Consider the following 13,434-nt stretch of genomic DNA (forward strand, 5'->3'; position numbering starts at 1 on the left):
TTTGCAAAACGTTTACTTTAGAATATTATCCCTATAANAAAAAGCATATTTTGGTTTCTTTCGAAAAACGAATTTTAAGGGTTGTAACAACCCTTTAATAAAATGATGTATAATCTCGTTTTAAAACCAGCTTGTACGACTTTCTTGGACTTAAGAGACTTTAACGATTAAAATTAATAAAAGAATACGGTCAGGTATCATTCGATACATTCGAAGGGTAAATTATCCCTTGGGTTCAAAGGAATATGATTCGTAGAATATAAGACAATGGAGTTAGCTGTCCTCGTACCTAGTGCGTAGTCGAGTGGTAACGCCGCGCGAGCGAGTAGTATGCAGTGCCAGGTTTTCAACCACTATATGTAAGTAATATTTCATTCTCTCATCTTTAAGAAGAAGAAGAAGTAAGTTGTGGAGTGAAGTGTCATGGTAAACAAATATCCGGTTACAGGTACAAGGATGTAAAACACTTCCTCGAAATCTTGTCCTTCCTATCTGAATGAAAGAGAGGAAATACATTAATAACGACACTAGGTTTAAACTAATTTTACGCCAGAAATTCCCAACGCCATGTTCATGTCAAAATTTCAATGATTCGGCCGATCTTGAGCTAAAGTTTTACCAATGATGTTACCGCAGTTGTGTCATTATTGTATGTCGAACCTTGATGGCCAATATTGAATCGTGCCGATGCCATAGGTTAAGGTGAAGTGAAACCCCCTTCAAATGAGCCGATTCGAATACAACACTTTTTTTTAAGGGTATTCGACCAAATTGTCCGAAACTTTGACACATCACTCCTGATCATCTAAGAGTTGTCTTGACACATTCAAAATTTGGATTTTTTAACAAAATTTTTTAACTCAGCTCAGACCAGAACCAAAATGGCGTCGAGCCCTCATATTTCAATGGATATACAATTATCGAAGGCTCTAATATGAGAATCGAAAGGGTCAGGACAATTTTACGACAATTTAGAACACTCTGGTAATCGATAAACTCGCATTTGAACGGGATAAAGGCAAAAAAAGTGTTGTATGCGCTTGTATACCAAAACGATGGTAATACGAGGTCTCGGAGTGAAAATTAAATTGACCTGGAATGCACAGATGGCGCAGGGAGTCCCTCTGCAGTCATTTAGGGCCCCAGAAAGCATGAATCCAGAGGATTTCTGGAGGTTTACTTCGATTTTTTTATAATTATCGTACGAAAACGACAGGTGGAGTATGCCATTTGGTACAATACCCAATATAATTCGACACAGCTATCAATATAAAAACGAACGTCGGCAACGTAGGCATTTAGAAAGATCTTCTTTATCGACGTCGATCAAGTTCCTCAACGTGTTTCACTTCACCTTAAGTCTTAATGGGATCTCGGCTATTCTTGCCTGGGAATTAAAATTTCCTCCTGGTAATTTTCATACACTACATTTCAAGAAAGGGACCGCCTTGTTTAATTCCTTGGTAATTAGTAAGGTGTCGGAGAAAGCGATTTTGTCGAATCGAGAGTACCGATCCTTTCTCTCGGGAATATGACACGACCAACATGTACATGTACACATTGATGGACCGGATCGTTTCCGCCGGGAATTTCATTACTCTGCTGAACATACCGAGTGAATAACATTACGTGTCATGCAGTTTTTCCAAATAATACTTTTTTTCGAACCCTACCTAAACATTTATACTCATCACTGCGTGATCGGATATTCAATACTTCACGCAAATATAGTTCAAGAATCAATAACATTTTTATGGTTGACCCGTAGAATATGACTATTATATGAACAACGAAGTATTTTATTGTCATGATCAAATTCATTCGATAATAACTTTTGCTTGATTACATCAAATGTCGTGGTAGATCACCCTAAATGTTAAAGCAATATTGTTCATTTAACCAAAATATTTCTTTCAGTGGCTAAAACATTTTTCAACATTGACAAAATCCAACCAAAGTACTGATCGAAGCAAACGAGTTTGGTCAAATAAACTAATATTTGGTTCACTCAACCAAAGCGGTTTCCGCAGTGAACCAAATGCAGTAAATTTTATTCTGCGCGTTCATTCCTTTATTTTTACTTACAGCAAAAAAGAGCGAATTACGATCACGGGAAAACTCTGGAACACTTGTTCAATTGTTTTGAAATATTGGTACCAATGACAATGTTTCTTTTTAGTGCTACATTGAATTAAAGTGAAGTGAAACTCATCGAGGAACTTAATCGACGTCGATAAAGAAGATTTTTCTAAATACCAATGTTGCCGACGTTCGTTCTTATATTGACAGCTGCGCCGAATTATATTGGGTATTGTACTAAATGGCATACTACACCTGTCGTTTTCGTACATTAATTATACAGAAATGGAAGTAAAACCCTAGAAATCCTCTGGATTCATGCTTTCTGGGGCCCTAATTGACTGCAGAGGGACCCCCTGCGCCATCTATGATTTCCAGGTCAATTAAATTTTCTCTCCGAGACCTCGTATTCTTATCGTTTTGGCACAGAAGCGCATAAAACACTTTTTTTGCCTTTATCCCCTTCAAATGCGAGTTTATCGATTACCATAGTGTTGTAAATTGTCGTAAAATTGTCCTGACCCTTTCGTTTCTCATATCAAAGCCTTCGATAATTGTATATTGAGCGAAATATGAGAGCTCGATGCCATTTTGGTTTGGTCTGGGCTAAGTTAAATAAATTTTTTCAAAAATTCAAAGTTTGAATGTGTCAAGACAATTCTTAGATGATCAGGAGTGACGTGTCAAAGTTTCGGACAGTTTAGTCTAATGCCCTTATAAAAAAGTGTTGTATTCGAATCGACTGATTTGAAGGGGGTTTCACTTCACCTTAATGGGGAATAAAGTAACGTAGGAAAACCCGCATTCCATCCGCGAAGATATTTGACCATTTTCACACCAATTGTGAAATAAGTCAAGGAAGAAGAAAGAGAAACGAAGCACGCTCTCGCACGTGCCATCTTTGCGATTCTTTTTATCGGACATACCGGGAAGAGGGAAAGGCGAAATTCTCTGTGCTTTTAGAAAGCGGCACCTTCGGGCCATTGGAAAGTCGCATCGGCGAGCAAATTCCGTAAAATCGGCAGCATGTACATAGGTACAAGGTTCGTGTATATTCGTTACCGTATGCGTAACCGTAGGTAAGCTTCGTGTCGGTGCTGACCATTTGCGATTTATGGTCAAACTGGTCTTATGCGAGTGGCTAAAAATGGCGGGGCTGTCTGCACCGGTTGACTTCTGCTCGCAGCCACCATGGAGCTCGACCCAGTAAATCCGAGAAGGCCGTGTCAACTGCCTTCTTGAATTTATTTGAGCGAGCGTATTAAGGTGAAGTGAAATACGTCGAGGAACTTGATCGACGTCGGTAAAGAAGATTTTTCTAAGTACCTACGTTGACGACGTTCGTTTTTATATTGACAGCTGGGTCGAATTATATTGGGTATTGTACCAAATGGCATACTCCACCTGTCGTTTTCGTACAATAAATATCAAGAAATCGAAGTAAAACTCCAGAAATTCTCTGGATTTATGCTTTCTGGGGCCCTAATTGACTACAAAGGGACCCCCTGCGCCATCTGTGATTTCCAGGTCAATTAAATGTTCACTCCGAGACCTCGTATTCCCATCGTTTTAGCATAGAAGCGCATACAACACTTTTTTTGCCTTTATCCCGTTCAAATGCGAGTTTATCGATTACCAGAGTGTTCTAAATTGTCGTAAAATTGTCCTGACCCTTTCGTTTCTCATATCAGAGCCTTCTATAATTGTATATTGATCGAAATATGAGAGCTCGGCGCCATCTTGGTTCTGGCCTGGGCTAAGTTAATCAATTTTTTCCAGAAATCCAAATTTTGAATGTGTCAGGATAATTCTTAGATGAATAGGAGTGATGTGTCAAAGTGTCGGGCAGTTTGGTCTAATACGCTTTAAAAAAAGTGTTGTATTCGAATCGACTGATATGAAGGGGGTTTTACTTCACCTTAATCGCGACGAATGGGTTCATTCGTTCACGTCGAGGCGATCCCGGGGAGCATTCTTTGTTGGACGGGATTTACCGACAGCTCGTTCGAAGGGGTTCTAAGAGCTTCAAAGAACTTCAAGAGAAGGTTGAAAGACCTTCAAAAGACCTCGAAGGGTCTCATCGGGGTCGAAGGACTGTAAATGGCTCCACGAGCCACGAAATCATCGAGAGTGACCTTGACCTTCGCGTGTATTCCACTAGAAGGTTGCCGCATATGCGTTCCGCGCGAGGTAAGAGCTTCATGAAATTTCCTTCTCGACACAATGAGCCAATTTGTCAAACGCTTAAACCTCGCCGCCGTGCATGATAAACCCTTTCCTAATAGGAATGTAAAACATTAATGGCTTCGTGGCATAACGGGCATCCGACGGCTTTTCTCAGCTGTTGTTGTGTCTCTTCCGCTTTTTCCGAGACACGTTTACGAACGGTTGTTGATGAGTTGGATCGACAGAAATTGCGCGTATAATTAACGGTATACTTTTTACTGTTTTCACTGATCATTTTCAAGGTCAGTGGATATATATCTATAGCATGAGACGGTGGGGTAACATGAATTGAGGGGCAAAATGCGGAAACTGTTGTAAAACGTTAAAATAATGTTTATTGCGCACGTACTTCATTTGTCCAGCGGCCATTAGTCGTATACGAGGTAATACTTAAATATGAAAGCCTACAAAGAAAAGTGTACATTTTAAACAATCTATCGAATTTTTTTGGCATCCTCATTTTGAACATTCAAAGTTAAAATTCAATTAACACTTTACTGGAAGCCTATTGATTAACTCTGCGATACACGTGATCGACATTTATTCCAAAATTCATCCGTAGATAATGTGCCAAACGATTCATTATTTTAATTTTTTTAATTTGTACTGTAAATTCCGCAAGTCCAAAGACCAGCGATAGCAAACTTTTCTGTAAATATGCTTACGAAATCAAATGATATTTATCGTGCGCGCCTTTTAGGTTAATTCCACCGTACGGTCAACGTTCAAAAAAATCGGCTACAAGTTCCTAGATCGAGTTTTTCCACCATTTGTCGATTAGCGAGATATTTTCCCTTCACTTTTCGTGTCGCCTTCTCAGCTTCGCGTGAGCAGGCCGTCGAGGACATTGGCTATTTCATTAAAAATCCATTCATTTGCTTGTCCGGCACGAATATTCCGTGTTCCATTACTTACTAGCTTGGGTTATTACAGTACTTTATACAATATGTTTCTGTTACAATAATATCGAACCATGTAAATAACAACTGATAAAAACATATTTCAATCCGTTAAATATGATGTACACTGAAAAACTGCATTATTTAACCCTTTCACAACAGGTGCGTAAAGCTGGCACTCCCACCTTTACAAAATTCAAATTTCTTTGTCTTAATCCACAAGAGGGAAGTACCCGATGGCGCGGAAAAAGTTCAAACTATTTACGCTTAAATTACTCCCAGAATTATGTGCTATACGAATATATTCATATATTCATACTATCGTTTCAGTCGTATAACGTAAACGTCGATTAAACGTGGTCTGTACGTAAAATAATCGTTTATAATCGTTTACTATACGTTTGAATAACTTTAAAACATTACGTTAAAGTGCACGTTTCTCTCGATTAGGGATAAACGCATCGAAAACATAACAAGTAAAATCAACGTTTCTTATAAATGTATATTTAACGTAGAGAGATAAACTATGGGGGAAAGAACGTTTCATTTTTATTCCTACCACCGTATTTCCACTAGATTTACGTATATAAAATTCCACTACTTTGTGCTTATTGGATATGATCATATCTCGGTAGTTTCAAATATTTTTGTAAATCAAAACTGAATCATTATCTCTTTACATCATTCTAAACAATCTGATTTAAACGAGTTTTATTTTTCATTGTTGCAATTTTGTCGACCGTGTAAAATGATTGTGAGCCATTAAAAATGATATACAAAATGTTTTCGGGTCGCTAGAAAGTGCGTTTAAAATCTGTTGTCAAATAATGCATCCTCGAGTGCAGTAATTTAATTTACGCGATGTCGAAAAAGCAAAAAGGATCGTTCCTTCCCGCCATCTTACCCCGAGACGTCTTCTTGAACACGCATCCAGGATTTCGTATTCCTTCGGCTCATGTGACTGTTCGTTTCGAGGCTCGATTTCGTGTTTCCTTTCGGTTTCTTGGTCTGCCTCCGTCTTCGGGGCTGATTTCGTAGCTAACGAGTGATCCTTCTGAACCGGCGAATGATGTACCCACTTCAACATGGCCGCCTATGACCACATAATTAGATCCCCTTGTTCTGGCAAAATATTCCCTCCTATTGTCGTTGTTTCCCCTCAACTCAACTATAAACTTGATTTTCACGATCAACCCACTGCACCTTCACACAATGCCTGACTCAGAATTCTACACAGTAAATGTACCTTGCCGTCGGTGAGTTTCTTTTTCACGTTAACCCGAACACCTCTTCGTTGCGAGCTCGTTTAATTTTTCTGCACAGTCATAAATACTGTTACGGCCGATTTCAGTTAACAATCCGGAACTTGCAGCGACTAATTTCACGGCAGACTCCTCAACTGTAGTTTCGGTCGATTAATCTGCGTTTTTTCCGCGAATATTTATTTATCGCATGGACGTGCCGAGACCCGTGAGAATTCTTCCTCCTCTCGTTAGTTCCCTCCCGATTTGTCGACAAAATTAACAAATAACGAGAATGCTGTTGCACAGTTTGCGCCAGTATCACGCGAGACATGAAAAGAGAATAAACGCATTCACCTGACGATGAATCACTTGCCCCATATGCGACTTCGTGTATATCTCGTTGCCACGATAACCGATATGGAGATATTTCATACAGATAAGGCTAAGTCGTTATTCTTGTTGGTTTTCTCGTTTTAAACCTATAGCGTGAAACACAGACACGACAGAAGATCCTGCTTAATCGTGCAATATAAAAAATTATTATAATATTGCGCATTTAAGGTGAAGTCGAGAAACTTGATCGACGTCGATAAAGAAGATTTTTCTAAATACCTACATTGCCTACGTTCTTTCTATATTGACAGCTATGTCGAATTATATTGGGTATTGTACCAAATGGCATACGCCACTTTAGCACAATTAAATAGAATTTGTTGCAAAATTTATTGCTATTTTATTGCACAAGAAAAAAATTGTTTGTTCTTATACTTTTCCGAAAAATGGTGGCGATGTCAGCTTTATATAAAGCTAGCACTGCCACGATAAAAAATAATTATTAAGTAAATGTTCATCGATGAATTATATACCAGAATTTATTGCTAATTAATTGCTCGCAGAAAAACCACATTTCAATTTCTTTGCTCACCCCTGAAGGGGTGAATCGCCACCCCTAGTGCTGATCGCAGGACAGAAACATGAAAAACATGGGAAAATCGAAATATTTCTTCACGTGGGAATTAATTGCTAATTAATTGCTCCGAGAAGAATCTAATTTCAAATTTTTTGCACAACCCCTAAGGTAGTAGGCCAACCCCTCTTATGTCGCCCCAGCATGGCCACGTAAGAAATGGGAGAATCGAACTATTTCTTCGCGTGGAAATTAATTGCTAATGAATTGTTCCGAGAAGAACCAATATCTTCGTAAAAATACAATTTTCAAACCTACATTAATTAGCGACTAATTCCCACGTGAACAAATAGTTCGATTCTTCCATTTTTTACGTGGCCATGCTAGGGCGACATAGGCGGGGCTGGCCTACCACCTTAGAGGTTGTGCAAAAAATTCGAAATTAGGTTCTTCTCGGAGCAATTAATTAGCAATTAATTCCCACGTGAAGAAATAGTTCGATTCCCCCATGTTTTTCATGTTTCTGTCCTGCGATTATCACTAGAGGTGGCGATTCACCCTTTAGAGGTGAGCAAAAAAAATTGAAATTTGGTTTTTCTGCGAGTAATTATTTAGCAATAAATTCTGGTATATAATTCATCGATAAACATTTACTTAATAATTTTTTTTTTATTGTGGCAGTGCTAGATTTATATAAAGCTGACATCGCAAACATTTTTCAGAAAAGTATAAAAGCAAACAATTTTTTTCTTGTGCAATAAAATAGCAATGAATTAGCAATAAATGTTGCAACAAATTTTATTCAATTGTGCTAAAGTTGCAATTCCAGCTTTATATGATTCACCCTTTAGGGGTGAGGAAAAAAATTGAAATTTGGTTTTTCTGCGAGCAATTAATTAGCAATAAATTATGGTATATAATTCATCGATGAACATTTACTTAATAATTATTTTTTATCGTGGCAGTGCTAGCTTTATATAAAGCTGACATCGCCACCATTTTTCGGAAAAGTATAAGAGCAAACAATTTTTTTCTTGTGCAATAAAATAGCAATGAATTAGCAATAAATTTTATTGTATTGTGCTAAAGTTGCAATTCCAGCTTTATATACATGATCGCGATCATGAGCGTGATTATAATGCTAGCTGGGATCGGCAAATAAATAGAAACGGAAGTCGGCCGCGAGGGTTGCGGAAATGGCGCGCGAAACAGAGCGAGCTGCGCAACCGGTCCAACGACCGAGCGGGCGCGCTAGAATCCGCGGATTACCGCTCGGATTAAACGTTATTATTTAATGCCGCCAATTAAGAGCCAACGGGTTTCTGACGTATTAAAAAGAATTACGCAAGCTCGCTCGGGAGCGACCGCAGCGAATGGCCAGTGACAAACAGTACCGAGGGACTCGTGCGTGTTTCGAAATCAGAATTAAGGTGAAGTGAAACCCCCCTCAAATCAGTCGATTCGAATACAACACTTTTTTTTAAGGGTATTGGACCAAACTGTACGAAACATTGACACGTGACTCGTGATCATCTAACAATTGTCCTAACATATTCAAAATATGGATTTTTCAACAAAATTTTTTAACTTAACCCAGACCAGAAGCAAAATGACGTCGAGCTCTCATATTTCGATCGATATACAATTATTGAAGACTCCAATATGAGAAGTGAAAGTGTCAGGACAATTCTATGACAATTTGGAACACTCTGGTAATCGATAATCTCTTATTTGAACGGGATAAAGGCAAAAAAAGTGTCTTATGCGCTAGTATGCTAAAACGATGGGAATGCGAGGTCTCAGAGTGAAAATTTAATTGACCTGGAAATCACAGATGGCGCAGGGGGTCCCTCTGCAGTGAATTAGGGCCCCAGAAAGCATGAATCCAGAGGATTTCTGTAGTTTTACTTCGATTTATTCATAATTATTGTACGAAAACGGCAGGTGGAGTATGCCATTTGGTACAATATCCAATATAATTCTACACAGCTGTCAATATAAAAATGAATTTCGGCAACGTAGGCATTTAGAAAAATCTTTTTTATCGACCGTCCATCAAGTTCCTCGACGTGTTTCCCTTCATGTTATGGCGGGAAATTCGTTTCGCTCGCGGATAATCGTTGGATACGTTCCGTGACTCTTACGTGCAACAAATCGTTCTCTCACCTTCTAATTACTGAGATTAATAGTGATTTATTAATTTTCAATATCATCTAATTACCGTGTATTTGCGTTATTCGGGGTGGAAATTGAATTCGGATATACTTAGCCATGCCGAGCAGTGGTCTATTCTCTCAATTTCCCATTACCGATAGAAATGATGATTTATTAATTTTCAATATCTTTTAATTACCGCTTATTTGCGTTATTCGGGGTTTAAATTGAATTCGGGTATAAGCAGCATTTCCGAGCAGCCGTCCGTTCTCTCAATTTCCAATTATTGATAAAAATGATGATTTATTAATTTTCAATATTTTCTATTTACCGTTTATTTGCGTTATTCGGGGGTGAAATTGAATTCAGGTATAAGGAGCCATGCCGAGGAGTGGTCCATTCTCTCAATTTCCCATTACCGATAAAAATGATGATTTACTAATTTTCAATATTTTCTATTTACTGCTTACATACGTTATTCGGGGGTGAAATTCAATTCAGGTATAAGGAGCCATGCCGAGCAGCGGTCCGTTCTCTCAATTTCCCATTACCGATAAAAATGATGATTTATTAATTTTCAATATCTTCTAATTACCGCTTATTGGCATTATTCAGGGTGGAAATTGAATTCGGGTATACTTAGAAATGCCGAGGTTACGCGAGCTGCGCATAGAAACATTGCAAGGAGTTCGCCATCGATGGCAAGCCCGATCCTGTCCGTGACCGCACGTATACTAACACGCGTGTACACCAGTGGTTATATAATGCCTGGTCACAATCATTGACCAAGCATGAAGGCGCATAACAGGAGTATGGCCAGCCTAGGTTTACTGTTATCTGTTAAACGAGTCCTGACACAGAGCCCGAGGCTCTATTTCTGCATCTGTGGGATGCTTTTGACAGGCTCCGAAGCACTTCTGGCACATCGGGAAGGAAATTAGCACTCATACGCGGACTCCTTCCCTCGGCGCCTCTTTCGACATGGCAGCGTCGTTATCACTGCATCGACAAACGCGCACCGTGCCCTGGGTACCTATTTTGCACGGCTGTCGACAAAATGTGTCATGCATTCGGTGACCTACTGCAAGGTGCACGATGGACGAACAGTGTCTTATAAGTACGAAAGAACAAGAATGTATGAACTGTACGAGAGCAAAATAACTTTCTAGAAGAATGATTCCGAGTCGTTAAGGTGAAGTGAAACACGTCGAGGAACTTGATCGACGTCGATAAAGAAGATTTTTATAAATAAGAGAGGAAATACGCTAATAATGGCACTAGGTTTGAACCCATTTTGAGCCAGAAATTTCCCAACGTCGTGTTTATTTCGAAATTTCACTGATTAGGCTCGCCTTGACCCGAAGTTTTACCAAAGATATTACCGAAGTTGTGTCTTTATTGTATGTCCAACTTTGGTAGCCGATATTGATGCATTCCATAGATTAACAATAAGTTTGGCAGAACCTCGGCAATTATTGCCTTGGTAGCGATGAAAGGAAGTATGTCATGCATTTAATAATTTACTGTAAGTGTCACGGTAAACAAACAACGGCTTACAGATACAAGGATGTAAAACACTCTTTCTTGAAATCTGGTCCTTCCTATTTGAGCGCAAGAGAGGAAATATACTAATAACGACACTAGGTTTGAACCAATTTTGAGCCAGAAATTTTTCAACGTCGTGTTCAAGTCAAAATTTCAATGATTCGATCGGTCTTGACTCGAAGTTTTACCAATGATGTTACCGAAGTTGTGTCATTATTGTATGTCCAACCTTGGTAGCCAATATTGATCCATTCCATAGACTAACAATAAGTTTGGCAGAACCTCGGCAATTGTCTTGGTAGCGATCAAAGGAAGTATGTCATGCATTTAATAATTTACTGTAAGTGTCACGGTAAACAAACAACGGCTTACAGATACAAGGATGTAAAACACTCTTTCTCGAAATCTTGTCCTTCCTATTTGAAGGCAAGACAGGGAATAAATGTTGAAATAAGTGAAACGTTTATCCGTGTTAGAAAGACCCTCAATGGGACATTTATTGGCTGTTCGAGATCTTCTTCAAATAATCATTGACTCGTGCCTTGCCTATCATTACCAGCTGCATGAAGGACGGGATAACGTAGGACTTGTATTTTTACAGGATGTTTTTAATTGAGTCTAGGCCGCACAACAACCATTGTAAGCGTATCCCATTGTTCGTTTTCTCCGAGACTGACGGTTAGGTGCATAATAATCCAATCGTGCTTCAATTATTCTTACACAATGGCAATCGGTTGACGTGGAAGAATTAGGGAAGAGATGCTCGCGCGCGGGCATTAAAACAGCCATTTTAGCGGATGGCCTCGACCAGACACGCTTTCTACTCACAGCGGACGATGTCTTTATTGTTCGTATTTAAATCCGAGCCCCGGTATCAATGATACGAGCCGACATCGCATTCATTATCAATTTTATCTCTATTTCATCGAACGTCAATATACAGGACACGTTAAGTTATTCAAACGATAAAAAAGGAAGACCTCGTCACGTAAAAAAGATGAGTAAACGCACAATACTTCGACGACACATCGGATCGCTCAAAACAATTCACCGTTTAAGAACACTTGAAAAAATTATTTGTTACTTTTATTGCGGCATACATCATTTTAAACGGATTTACTGGTAGTTTATTTAATTTATTGACACTTATGTGGTACAAGTACTAAATAAAATGACAAATTTATTGTAAAGTGTGAGTTATTAATCGTTTCAATTAAATTATTGGATTTTTTACTCAACTGTATAAATATTTATATACCCATTATGTACCACATACATATAAACTTATGTCGAAATAAAGATTTCTTTCTATTACATTAATAACATCAAGATTTATTATCGCTACAAAGTTCTTGAAACTCTGGACAAAATTTGCCCTGGAATGTTTAATTTGATTAATCAGTAAATAGGTTATTTATTAAAACCACTATTACTATCCTCTGATTCGGAGAACTCCATATTGTGGAAATTGAACATACCACTGGAATAGTTTTCAAAAAATTGTTGTATTGGTCAATAAATGATGGAACTTTTCAACATCGATATCAGGATAATGAGTGGAAATCATGCATAAGATCATTCAAAACATTTCTATCAATTTCTCATTTGTGTTAATTATTTTCGCACTTCTCAAAGAATTTTTGAATAATCATCTAGCTGTATTACCGTCATTTGTTGACTCAAAATCTGATTTCGCCTCGTAGACAATTAAGCCCATTTTTCGTTTGAATTCCGCTTGATGCCAAATAAAAAAATGTTACGACTGTGTTGCGGGCCTCAAATTGTTAATTATTCATTACGACTAGATAATGTCTGAAATGATATATAATGGCAAAAAAATGGTTCCGTGTGTAATTGACAATTTTTTAAAAACCTAAATCAAGGCCAAGCATCTGATCCGAGTTCAGTTTCGAATATTCGGAGATCCCCGAATCAGAGGGTAAAGGTGATAATTAAACAGATTAAACATTCCAGGGAGAACATTTTTCAGAGTATATGGAACTTTGTAGCGATAATAATCTTGATATTATTAATGTAACGCATGGGAAGGACCGTTTGTTTTGATGTTACAAAAGTTCATATGTACAGTCAATGGTACATATTGAGCATATCAGTATGCATACAGTTGAGTAAATAAACAAATAATTTAATTGAAAAAATTAATAAATCATATTTTACCCTGAATTTATATTTCATTTGGTTGATTGTTTGTTGCATATAGATACCAATAAATTGCATAAAATACCAGTCAATTTATTGAAAATTATGAATGGCGCAATATAAGTATAGATTCAAGGTAACAGACATTTAGTGTTCTTAGGTGGCCCATAATTTTGAGCAGTCCGATGAATGTTCTCAAAATTCTACGCAACGAGGTTAA

The 13,434-nt window shown here is 38.1% G+C and overlaps 1 protein-coding gene across 7 annotated transcripts in view; it reads right to left on the reverse strand.

Annotated features, from left to right (window-relative positions):
* The window catches only part of LOC105700130 (rhophilin-2), a 105,145-nt gene that overhangs the window by 24,031 nt on the left and 67,680 nt on the right, over positions 1-13,434 (reverse strand). The gene's annotated exons all lie outside the window — the stretch shown is intronic.

Source organism: Orussus abietinus, unplaced genomic scaffold, assembly GCF_000612105.2.
Source record: "Orussus abietinus isolate OABI.00-Male unplaced genomic scaffold, Oabi_2.0 scaffold270, whole genome shotgun sequence".
NCBI lineage: Eukaryota > Metazoa > Arthropoda > Insecta > Hymenoptera > Orussidae > Orussus > Orussus abietinus.